Source organism: Mustela erminea, chromosome 2 (assembly GCF_009829155.1).
Source record: "Mustela erminea isolate mMusErm1 chromosome 2, mMusErm1.Pri, whole genome shotgun sequence".
NCBI lineage: Eukaryota > Metazoa > Chordata > Mammalia > Carnivora > Mustelidae > Mustela > Mustela erminea.
The window spans coordinates 141204925-141215242 of NC_045615.1; the positions used below are offsets into that span (position 1 = coordinate 141204925).

General features: G+C 40.1%; 1 pseudogene; it reads left to right on the forward strand.

Annotated features, from left to right (window-relative positions):
- The first annotated feature begins 6541 nt into the window (after positions 1-6541).
- Positions 6542-8740, forward strand: LOC116585090 (annotated as a pseudogene).
- Positions 8741-10318: the final 1578 nt, after the last annotated feature.

The following is a 10318-nucleotide window of genomic DNA, read 5'->3' on the forward strand; positions in this document are numbered from 1 at the left end:
ATTCAGTCTCTAGGTCTCCCGGATATCCTGGGTAGAGTCACTTGTACAAGAAAATTGTTGATGAGGCCAGATCCCAAAGATACCAACAACATTCTTAGTAGGTTTAAAAACAACATGGCCTTTTTAGGATCTTGGGCTTGATATGTTAGCTCTTCAAAAATGGACACATCCCATTATTTGGATCATGGTGAGAAAAGAATTATATATTACTATTCAGCTTGATAAGGAATATAATTATGTTGTAGGGATAAGTAGCCCCACACCACAGAGACATGACTATGGAAAACTGAGTATAACTAGTCAAAAGTTAGGTAGACTGCATTTCCTAAAAACCTAATGCACTAAGTGTTCCAAAATAATGCTGCCATTTATTAATTGCACTCATGAATCATTTGAATGCCAAGATCTGCATGTGTGCAAAATGCCATGGAAATTGGATTTAATTCTGTTTGAAACAGCTGTCTCCACTACAGCCAAACTGAATGTACCAAGTTCTTGGGAACAAATTTGAGAGGGAAAGAATGCAGAAAGGAGTCTTTGCTTTGTTAGAAGATTCAGGTTTGTCTCAATGCCAGCAGCTACTCTCTACTTACTTACCATGCATCAGAGATATTTCTCCCATCGGATGTTCCATTGACTCAGTGAGATGAAGCACCATGATAGGGGATGCGAGGTCAGTCTATGATCTTTCTGCAGCTACTCAAATTGATCTCATAACCACAAACCATTTTTCTCACCGCAATTAACCACCTCCTATATGTAGACAGGGAGGGAGGGGAACTCAGAAAAGAACACAGAATAATGGATTCTTAGAGACCAATAGATCAAAAAGTCCACTCCTTTGCAAGAACTCTTGACTCAACCTCTGTGACAGGTCCCAATTCTGTTTGTCCCACAACTTCCACTGCTATGACTGTCTCTCAGCTGGATTACAGCAGCAGACTCATACCTACTGCCTCTGCTTCATTCTTACATGAATAGAGCCCATCTCCACCCAGTACTCTGAGTCATCTCTAAAAACAAAACAAGCAAAAAAAAAAAAACCACCATTTACTCACTTGACTAAAACTGTTCAATGAGTCAAATTGCTCATGATGGCTAGAATAAAATATAAACCATTCCTATAGAAAAATTGTTCAACAGAAGTTTCACCGACTCTGATTTAGGATCTTATAGGATCTGGCCACTGTCCACTATTATGACCTCATTTCATATCACTTTCCTCTCCATTCACTATGCTCCAGCCACACTGATCACACTTATCCCTAGAATAGTCGGTCCACCACTGGGGACCTTGCTCTAGCTACTCTGGTTGCCTAAAATGCTCTTACCTGAGATCTTTGTGTGGATAACTGTTTCTCATTATTTAGACTTTAGAAAAGAAGGAATCTCATCAGAGAAGTTTTCCTGATACCCATCCTATATAAATAGTTGATTCCAACAACATGCACCTCTCTATACATCACTAGCCTATTTCATTTTCTTAAATACTTATCCCATCTGAATGGGATATCCTATTATTTATGAATGAATATGTCCACTTTAAAATTATGCTTTGTCATAAAAATGAATGCTCAAATGGGATCAGCGATCTTACTTGTTTTGTTCATTCTCCCATTACTTGAGAAGAACCTGACACAATAAGCACATGCTTGTGAAGGCTTTATAAGTGATCTGTTCTCCCTCCCTTGTTTTCCAAGAATAATTGAGATCCAGAAAAGCCATTGTCTTGTGCTGCATCACACGTCTACTTAGTGCAAAGCCAAAACTAGAACTCAGTCTTGGAGTTTCTGGTCCACTGCTATTTCTGTTATACCTTCTGGCTATTGGTTCAAAGATAACACAACCTCATCCAAGTAGTTTTTAAAAATTTTTCCAAAGAAGTTTCGCTGACTCTGATTTAGGAATGCCCCATCTTTGGGTGTGAAAAATGCTCTGTGATGTTCATCACCCAAACCCTTCTGTGTGAAGACCTCTTTACTTTACCAAACTTTCTTGGGGTATTAATATAAAGTTGGTTTAGACTTCAAGGTGAAGACTTTTTTTTTTTTTTTTTTAGTTTCTTCTTTCCTTATTAAAATAAATCTGTTGACGAAATTAACATATCAGATGGAACAACAAAACTAGAAATAACTTAGATCTCTGAAGATAATTTATTCATTAGATTAGAACTTTTAAATACAGGCAAAAGAGAAAATAACTATTATTAAAATGTTCCAACCAAATTGCTGCTTATCTTACACTATGCTAATTAGTAACAGCACCCAAAATTCACTCTTCCACAACCATCAGAGAAAATTGGAGATTGGAGAAAAGCTGTGGGAGGGGGTGAATGGCAGGGGGTGGGGTGCTACTAGTTATTAGAAAGGCTGAATAATAGCCATTAAGGTTTGAGTTCAAATTCTATCCTTAGGATTTGTGCCCAGATTCTTAATACTTCTTCTTTTTTTTCTCATTTCTCTTCCTCATTTTATTTTTTCTTTTCTTTTTTTTTTTTAATTTCTTTTCACTGTTCCAGAATTCATTGTTTATGCACCACACCCAGTGCTCCATGCAATCCGTCTTTTCTCTTCCCACCACACTGAGGACAACTCTTTCATATGTGCGTGTTAGAGTTCTTACAGGATTAAATCCCCTTCAATCTATTTTCTGCAGAGCAGACAGAATAATCCTAACAAAGCTCAAGTCATCTTAGGCCATGTTTTCACTTACTCTTCCAAGTCTTCCTATTGTTCTTAGGAGAAAAATACAAACTCCTTAATGTGAACGACTGGTTCCATTATAGTCGTACATCTGCTTGCTTTTCAATTTTTATCTTTCCCCTGTATTCTCTACCTCAGTAACAGTGGATTATAGTCAGTACTTCACCTGAGAGCCTTTATAGATCCCTGGCCCCTTTGCTGGGATGCATAATTTTCTTTTAAATTATGGAACTATTGTATAATATTAAATGCTAGGGACTGAATTGTGTTCTCCCCAAAATCTGGATATTGAAACTCTAGCCCTACAAGGTGACCATATGTGGAATTAGGGCCCTTAGGAGGTAATTAAGGTTAAATGAAGTCATAAACATATAGCCATAATCTGATAGGATTAGTGTCCTTATAAGAAGAAAAACTTGATAGCTTGCTTTCTTTTCTTCTCTCTCTGTCTCTCAGTCTCTTTCTGTTTTCCCATGTGTGCATAAATAAGTGATCATCTGACATACAGCAAGCCTAATGGTGTGTACATATAAGCCAAGGGAAGCAGCCTCCAAATTAAGCCTACCTTGCTGGCATCTTGATCCCAGACTTCTGGTCTCCAGAACTGTGAGAAAAAGATTTCTGTTTTATAATCCACCCAGTCTGTGTTATGTTTGTTAAGGAAACTTGAATTGACTAATAGATATAGTATTAAAATACAGTAATATAAAAGAATAATAATAGCAACAACAATAAAAATGTACTTTGTGTGTTCTGGGCATTGTGTTAGGCATTTTATATGGATTACCTCACATAATCTTAAAGACAATTCCTTACGTAGCTATTATTGTCTTCATTTTACAGATGAGATAACTGAAGTTCAGAGAGATTATGTCTTTCTTTTACAAATGATAAACTGAAGTCAATAGAAGTTAAGTAATGTACACAAGTCACACCACAGACTTGAGGTGCATCCTGCAGCAAGGATTAGGAATTGGCTCTGAGTGCATGCCCTTTGCATCTAATTGCTAGCTACATGACTCAGTGTCTGCCCCAAAGGGGATTAAAGCCCTAATGTCCCATGAGGGACTGCTGAAGGACCTTAGAATGTTTCGCCTAGACATACGTGGTAGCTGCCTCAAGTATCTAAAGGACTATGAGAGGAGTAGATTTATTTTCCAAGAACTTAAACAAGAGCATTAGAATCAATGGCAGGAAATACCATAAACTAGCTTTCAGCCCACTGTAACAGAGAATTTTCTAACAGTCCATAGATGGAATGGGCTGTCTGGAGACATGGATGTCTCTTCATGAGTGGGTTCAAGAAGGAACTAGAAATTAATTCAATGGCAGTATGGAGGGGATCAGACAGCAGATCTGTTGAAAACAGATGAACTCTGAGCTCCCATCCAGCTCCAGGAATAAATGGCACTTGGTTTGTACTATTCATGACCTCTTTGTTGGTACAACCATTTGAGATGGCAAAACACATAGTCCTAAACCAGCCAGACCTGCTTGGTGAAGATACGGTTGCATTTTTCTGTCACTGTTAGCCCCCCTTCTTTTTACTGAATGCCTGAGGGAGGTACAGTGAAGATCCCATTCTTATTTGGGAATAAGTAATTCCATTTGTGGTGAAGGCATCCCAGTTCCCCACTCTCACTTTCCCCCCTTCCCCTGCCTTCTGAAGCCCAGCTGGGATGGTGAGCTACAACAGCGCTCAGGGAGGAAAGTTACACTCTCTAGTTTCCATTTTTAATAACCACAAGCACAATTACATTATTTTATGAGAGGAAGTGTTATATATTTTTTAAAGTTGTATTTATTTATTCAATAGAGAGAGACACAGTGAGAGAAGGAACACAAGCAGGGGGAGTGGGAGAGGGAGAAGCAGACTTCCTGCTGAGCAGGGAGCCCCATGAGGGGCTAAACCCTAGGACCCTGGGATCATGACCTGAGCCTAAGGCAGATCTTAATGACTAAGTCACCCAGGCACCCCAGGGAGCATTATATTTTATAAAAAGAAGCTTTAGTTTAAAAACTATTGAGGAATAGGGAAGGGAAATACACATTTTTGTCTTCCTATAGTTCACTTTGCCAAGTTGGCAACAGATTTATTCTTTTTCTGCAATTGTTCTACTTTTTCACTGTTTTCCCCACATTCAGTCATACAAACCATCAAGCTCTTATTCTCCCAATACACCTAAATAACACTGGATGCTTTCTTTTCATTTTAGACCTACCAGCATGGTTCTCAGTAAATCAAATTCAACTAATTTACATTTTGCCTTAAAATAATAAATAAACGTCTTGAGTGCCTACTCTGGCCAGGATCTAAGCTAGATTTTGGGATACATAAGTGAGCAAACTTTGGCCTCTTCCCTGGAGGAAAACTTTATGGGATTCTTTGGGTTGCAAATCACAAAAACCAAATTTGAATTAGCTGAGACAAAAAGGGAATTCATTGTTTCACATATTCAAACTCAGAAATGGCTAAAGCAACAGGAATCAGAGGCTTGAGTGCTTTCAAGTTGTCTTCTTCCCATTTCTTATCCCAGTTCACTTTCTGTTTTGGCAGCTCCTCCCATGAAGCTGACATAAAACATTCAGGAACTCCAGGAACTCAAGGCTCCACATTTCTGAATTCACTACCAGAAGGAGAATTCTCTCTCCATACAGTTATAGGTTTAAAAATCCTGGAGAAGAACTTGACTGGCCCAGCATGGGTCACATGCTCCTAGTCACTGTGGCCACAGAGGCAGGACAAGTTTTTTGTATTTTGTTTTTTGTTTTTTTTTTTTAACATCAGTTTTAGTAAGGTATAACTGATATACAAAGAACTATACATATTAAATGCGTACAATTTGATGAGTTTGGACATTAGCTACTATTTGAATCTCATATTAGAGTAGAGGGGCATGTCAGTGGAGAGAGGGAGGAATAGTTTCCTAAAAAGGAGACACTATTCCCTTAATAAAGATTGGCTACAAGTCGATGAAAGACCAAAACACGCTTTAAGGAGCTTACCAGCTGGGGTGCCTGGGTGGCTCAGTGGGTTAAAGCCTCTGCCTCCGGCTCAGGTCATGATCCCAGGGTCCTGGGATCGAGCCCCACATCGGGCTCTCTGCTCCTCAGGGAGCCTGCTTCCTCCTCTCTCTCTGCCTGCCTCTCTGCCTACCTGTGATCTCTGTCTGTAAAATAAATAAAATCTTTAAAAAAAAAAAAAAAAGGAGCTTACCAGCTGATAGGAAAGGCAGCTAAGCAAGTAATAACAACGCCATGTTATACATCCTTTAATGGAAGTGCATCCAAGAGTAACGTGGAGGACCAACAAAGCATGAGAAAGCAATTAATTCTGCCTGGAGGTTTAGATTAAACTATAACGAGAGGTGAAAGTTCATGGAGAAATGAGAAAAGGTGTGAAAATTGGCCGAAATCAGGTTGTGCTAGGCTTTGTGTACTATGTTAAGGAGTTTAGACAAAATTCAGTGGGTTACAGGATATGACTTAAGCATTTTATACAAGGAAGTAATGTCATATCACCCTTACACTGAGACACAAGGGCCCTCCCTTGAAACCTACATTTTGTGAGACAAAGCTCTAGCTCTCTTCTAGATACATCAGTCTCTTCAAGGCAAGGAGTCCACAGGGCCAACGGAATGTGTCCACCTAGAGCCTATACTCTCCTCCACTTCTAGATCACAGTCTGGGTGTTCAGCAACTGAGATTCCCTGTTCAAAGTATCCCAAACCTGCTTTTAGGGTTTCGAAATTGTGTAGCCCTCCATAGGTCCATTCTCTAGGCCTTAGAGGTGTTTGTTAGAAATGTAAGAAAGTGGTTCTCATTGAACGCGGGGCTAGATCTTTGGATTGCTGTCTTCTTCTCAACCCGAGCCAGACCTACACATAAGCAACCATGTCTAAGGGACCTGCAGTTGGCATTGATCTTGGCACCACCTACTCCTGCGTGGGTGTCTCCCAGTACGGGAAAGTGGAAATAATTGCCAATGATCAGGGAAACCGGACCACCCCAAGTTATGTCGCCTTCATGGACACCAAACGATTGATCGGTGATGCTGCGAAGAACCAAGTTGCGATGAACCCCACCAACACAGTTTTTGATGCCAAACGCCTGATTGGACGGAGATTTGATGATGCTGTTGTCCAGTCTGATATGAAGCATTGGCCTTTCATGGTGGTGAATGATGCTGGCAGGCCCAAGGTCCAAGTAGAATATAAGGGAGAGACAAAAAACTTTTATCCAGAGGAGGTGTCTTCTATGGTTTTGACAAAAATGAAGGAAATTGCAGAGGCTTATCTTGGGAAGACCGTTACCAATGCAGTTGTCACAGTACCTGCGTACTTCAATGATTCTCAGCGTCAGGCTACCAAAGATGCTGGAACTATTGCTGGTCTCAATGTACTTAGAATCATCAATGAGCCAACTGCTGCTGCTATTGCTTATGGCTTAGACAAAAATGTTGGAGCTGAAAGGAATGTGCTGATCTTTGACTTAGGAGGTGGCACTTTTGATGTGTCAATCCTTACTATTGAAGATGGGATCTTTGAGGTTAAGTCCACAGCTGGAGACACCCACTTAGGTGGAGAAGACTTTGACAACCGAATGGTCAACCATTTTATTGCAGAGTTCAAGCGCAAACATAAGAAAGATATCAGTGAAAACAAGAGGGCAGTTCATCATCTCCATACTGCTTGTGAACGTGCTAAGCGTACACTTTCTTCCAGCACCCAGGCCAGTATTGAGATTGATTCTCTGTATGAAGGAATCAACTTCTATACCTCTATCACTCATGCCCGGTTTGAAGAATTAAATGCTGACCTGTTCTGTGGCACCCTGGACCCTGTAGAGAAAGCTCTTCTGGATGCCAAGTTAGACAAGTCTCGGATCCATGATATTGTTCTGGTGGGTGGTTCTACCCGTATCCCCAAGATTCAGAAACTTCTCCAAGATTTCTTCAATGGAAAAGAACTGAATAAGAGCATCAACCCTGATGAAGCTGTTGCTTATGGTGCAGCTGTCCAGGCAGCCATCCTTTCTGGAGACAAATCTGAAAATGTTCAAGATTTGCTGCTGTTGGATGTCACTCCACTTTCTCTTGGCATTGAAACTGCTGGCATTGAACAGTCATGACTGTTCTTATCAAGCGTAATACTACCATTCCTACCAAACAGACACAGATCTTCACTACCTACTCCAACAACCAGCCTGGTGTGCTTATTCAGGTGTATGAAGGTGAGCGTGCCATGACTAAGGACAACAATCTACTTGGAAAGTTTGAACTCACAGGCATACCTCCTGCTCCTCGTGGTGTCCCTCAGATTGAGGTCACTTTCGATATTGATGCTAATGGTATCCTCAATGTCTCTGCGGTGGATAAGAGCACAGGAAAAGAGAACAAGATTACCATCACTAATGACAAGGGCCGCTTGAGCAAGGAAGATATTGAGCGCATGGTCCAGGAAGCTGAGAAGTACAAAACTGAAGATGAGAAACAGCGGGACAAGGTGTCTTCCAAGAATTCACTGGAGTCTTATGCATTCAACATGAAAGCAACTGTTGAAGATGAAAAACTTCAGGGCAAGATAAATGATGAAGACAAACAGAAGATTCTTGACAAGTGCAATGAAATCATCAACTGGCTTGATAAGAACCAGACTGCAGAGAAGGAAGAATTTGAACACCAGCAGAGAGTTGGAGAAAGTCTGCAACCCCATCATCACCAAGCTGTACCAGAGTGCAGGGGGCATGCCAGGAGGAATGCCTGGAGGCTTCCCTGGTGGTGGAGCTCCTCCCTCTGGTGGTGCCTCCTCTGGGCCCATCATTGAAGAGGTGGACTAAACCAATCTGAGAATAAATAGGTTGAGCATTGTTCCACATACAATATTCAAAGGACCCAAATTTGTAGCAAATTCCATGGCAGTTGTAATGTTGAGCTGCTATAGCAAAAAAACTGGGCATTCTTGATACTTGAATATGGAATATGTGCACAGGGAAAGGAAATAAACATTGCACTTTATAAGCACTGTATTGTTAAGTGGAAAATGCAATGTCTTAAATAAAACTATATTTAAAATTGGCACACACAAAAAAAGAAATGTAAGAAAGAACTTGGACGTTGAAGCTGGGATGCCTACGTGTATGCAATGGGATAGAGCAATGGGTTAGGAAAGGAGGGGTTTGGGCAATGGGCTGAAAACCTCCATTTTAACTTTTCTTTGGGGCCCTGCAAATGTTAGGGGTGGGCTGGCCATACACCATAAGGTTAGTCAGAAAACTGTGGGGAATTTTAATGGAAAAGAGTGGAAGCAGAGAGAAGCAGATGGGTTTGAGAGATATTTCTGAAGTAGGGCTTCTAGGATTCAGTGACCAGTTGAATGTGAACCATGAGCACAAAAAAGAATAAATAAAGACTCCAGTTTGCAGCTTGGGTGATTGGACTGTCATAATAAAATGGGCAATATAGGAAGAGAAACAGAAGTGGAGAAAAGATAATACTATGATAAAAATGATTTTCTTGTGTTTTTCACTATAAATGTGGATTATCAATGTCCCTTTGGGGAGATGGTAATGATCAATGCCTCCTTTGGGGAAGGAAATAATAAAAATCAATGAAATCGAGAATAGAAAAATAAAGAAAATCAAATGAAACCAAGAGCTGATTGCTTGAAAAAAATCAATAAAACTGACAAACTCTTAGCTTAGATATACCAAGAAAAAAGAGAGAAGACTCAAATAACTAGAATCAGAAATGAAATGTCTACCAACTTTAAAAATACTACCAATCTTAAAAAATTTTAAAAAGATTATAAAGGAATACTATGAGCAATTGTTTGCCAGTAATTAGATAATTCAGATGATATGGACAAATTCCTAAAAAGATAAAAACACCTGAAGCCGACCTAAAAAGACATAGACAATCTGAATAGACTGATAACAAGTAAAGAGACTGAAGTAATAATCAAAACTACCCACAAAGGAAATCCCAGGCTCAGATGGCTTCACTGCTGAATTCTCCAAACATTAAAGAATACTGAATATCAATTCTTTTTTTTTTTTAAGATTTTATTTATTTATTTGACAGAGAGAGAGAGAGCACAAGTAGGCAGAGCACTGGCAGAGGGAGAGGGAGAAACAGCCTCCCCACTGAGCAGGGAGCCAGAGGTGGGGCTCGATCCCGGGACCCAAGGATCATGGCCTGAGCTGAAGGCAGTCGCTTAACTGACTGAGCCACCCAGGTGCCCCTGAGTATCAATTCTTTACAAACTTCCACAAAATAGAAATGGAGGGAACTCTTCCATTATGGTTATTTTTATGTGTTAAATTGACAGTGCCATGGGGTGCTCTGATAAACTATTTCTATGTGTCTGTGAGGATGTTTCACGATGAGATTAACATTTAAATTGATGGGCTCAGTAAAGTGGATTGCCCTCTCCAGTGTGGGTGGGCATTACTCAAACCATTGGGGGTGAATAGAACAAAAGGCAGAGAAAGAAGGACTTCATCCCTTCTTCTTCCTGCCTACCTCATTATTCATAGACTAAAAAACAAAATCCACATGGTCCTTTCAATAAACACAAACAAAATTTAGCAAAATCCAACACTTATTCATGATAAAC